Genomic DNA, 3,228 nt, shown 5'->3' with positions numbered 1-3,228 from the left:
GCAAAAGGTCAATCATCATGAAATATCTATAACCGCTTGACGTATGTACAATCATAGCATGTATAGCACAAATGTACTCGTAGTTAGTAGAAAATAGTCGTCCGAATTTGCGAGTATTGCGGGCGAACTTCGTCGCGAGCTAGTTAATCGTATTAAGATATATTTAACATATGTAAACTTGAATTAATACTCCTTAACCCCTCTAACCACCCAAATGCTTGTGTACTATATCGGTGCAATAATAACGGGCGAAAATCGAACCCAGCAGGCTAATACACTAACTTTGAGGTATTCTAGTTGACATATACGAAATTCAGATTATATGTAACAAATGTCATCCGGTGACTGCTGACAACACTTCGTGGATATCGTGCAGTAGGTAGATGACTTTTCTCAGTTGATATGATGGTAATTAAATAGGTTGTTAATAAAGACCAAATTAATGAATAGGTCAGCAAGTTGTGTTTGGGTGTTTACATTTTCTGTAATTTTCATTTTATAGAATTTGCAATAGATACATGTGGACGATATCACAGGGAACAAAACTAAAATATTTCTTATAAACCGTTTACGAGTATACCCACTTTTTAATTCACAAGTATGAATTGATATTATTATTAAATAAAAAAAATTCTAATGCATTATTTACACGCATTAATCGATTCATTATAATATTGTCATACTTTTATAGGAAATGCTCTACCAGTAAGCCAATAAAGATGGCCTCTTTTAACAAATAGCAATGCGTCACGCACAACTCTTGCGAACAAGTTGTATATGCGCCCTTAACAGTTAATGATTAAACATTTTGTCAATTTATTATTTAACTAGCGGACGGCCGCGACTTCGTCCGCATGTAATTAAGTTTTTCACAAATCCCGCGGGAACCATGGATTATTCCGGGATGAAAAGTAGCCTGTGTGTTAATCCAGAGTAAAATCTATTTTCATTCCTCAGCTAAATCGCTTTAGTAGCCGCAGCGTAAAAGAGGAACAAACACTTACACACTTTCACACTTACACACACACACAAATTTTCGCCTTTATAATATTAGTGTGATGTAATGTGATGTGATAGATTATAGCCTAATTAGAAGACAAACAAGAAGTGTTGCGAGTCAATTTGTCAAACAAAAGAGAGTTTATTTACCAACTCTCCAAGCTAAATTCTTGCGAAAGAACGATGTTTGATAAACGGATATCGATGTCATACGCTTCCCGCTGTATCACACTTAATAATTTAACAATGCGCTTTTGCTGTGCTGATGTTGTTGTTTTACATAGACAGACATTATTACTACGTATCCAAAGCTAATATTCTGTGATTTAAAAAAGCTATCCCTCTTATGAATTTCGTTAACCATATTTTTTCGCTTTTTGAACAATACGTATAGTTGATTCTCGTAACTACGAGCCGACGTCACCTATTTTCCTTATTACGGGAGCCGAAGAGGGGATTTTTGGATTCACTGGAACGTGGCAGATGATTATAATAAACATATTCCTTGCACGTTGATGAGTACTTACTTCAGGACAGCTAAAAAAAAGTAACTTTGGAAAAAATTATAATAACCAGGTAGGTCAGTCAATAGCTAAAATGTGTGCATTTCGAAAATCTAACGATTTTAGTTTAAATTGGTAGGGTTTCTAAGTTACAAAATAAAACCCCTGTATTTCTGTTTCCGAGCAACGAAATAAATTGATCTCCCAAATAATGTATAATATTTTATGACCATTTCAATATGCAGAAGTAAAAAATATTGTCTTTAAAGTATTTTTCCCCACCGCTGAAAGCGACAAAAAATTATAACTATTCTTCCTATCATGTAATCTTCCAAAACTAATCAATCGCCATGACGCATTAGCAACTGCAAATTTACCATTCCCGGCTCCCCTACTACTGGAAACAATATTCAACTGTTATTAATCTAGATCCACAGACCGCTTAGGGACTCGTACACAATCATTGGCTTTTGCAATAGAACAAGTAAACATGGTATATTAAAATACTTACTTTATGTACTTTCACAATTCCCTGGCCCGAGAGCTACTTGATTAACCAACAAATTATTTATTAATCTAGTTCTCGTTACACATTTTTTGTTTTATTTTCAATGCTCAGGAGAAATATATATTATTACTGTTTACAAACATTACATTGTGGTCTGGAAAAATAATCGATTATGGGGTATTTATTTCATATGGGGTATGGTGTATTGAACGGTTTTATTCATTGAGCTTGCCTTATTTGTTGGAGAAAAGTTAGTGCTTGAAGTTTTATACCCTGCATCTAGATTTTAATAATATGATCAATAGCCATCCTAGATTGAGGAGAGTAGTATGGCTGATACCTTGGATTACTTTTTAATTTTCATTTTAAATTTATGTATCAAAATTAACAAAATTAAGTAAAAACTAAAACTTTTATTTAAGTCTTATTCGCTTTGATAAAGGGTGAAGGAGAACTAGGCTTACTCCAAAGAAACAGCGCGCCAAATCTCAATAACCCATGTAGCTAATTCTGTACAGAGTCTGCCACGGTTTGGGATTGATGATAATTCATCAAACACCTACGTAAAAAGTTATGTTGTGTCTACTTCAACGATCCCCATTCAATTTTAATTATGTTAGCAAATTAATAACATTATTGAATAATCATAAATCATCATCATCTCCTTACCCTTATCCCACTTAAGTGGGGTCGGAAAAATATGTCAATCTTTTCCATTCGTTTCTATTACTCGTCAACTCATCATCCACTCCTTTTACACAATCCAACCATCTCTTCTTTGGCCTTCTTCTCCTCTTATGACCTTCCACTTGCACATTCAACATTTTTCTAGTAATATGACTTTCCTCTCTACGCATTACATGTCCATACCAAGCTAACCTTCTACTCCTCAATTTTTCTGTCACTGGCGCCACCTTCAGACTTCCTCTTATATACTCATTCCTTATTTTATCTATTTTTGTCACACCACACATACATCTCAACATACGCATTTCGTTCACATGCATTCGTTTACTATCCATCCCTTTCACCGCCCAACATTCTGATCCATACAGCACGACAGGTCTTACAACCGTTTTGTATATTTAACCCTTAAGTCTAAGAGGCATTCGCCTCTTAGACTTAAGGGTAAAATATAAGGTATTGAATAATCATAAATGACAGTGAATATATTGTAGTGAATAAACATAATTCGACTTTGACTTTTGTTTGTTTCAG

The sequence above is a fragment of the Bicyclus anynana genome, chromosome Z, assembly GCF_947172395.1.
Source record: "Bicyclus anynana chromosome Z, ilBicAnyn1.1, whole genome shotgun sequence".
In the NCBI taxonomy this organism is placed as follows: domain Eukaryota; kingdom Metazoa; phylum Arthropoda; class Insecta; order Lepidoptera; family Nymphalidae; genus Bicyclus; species Bicyclus anynana.
Note: the sequence above shows the minus strand (reverse complement) of the source record.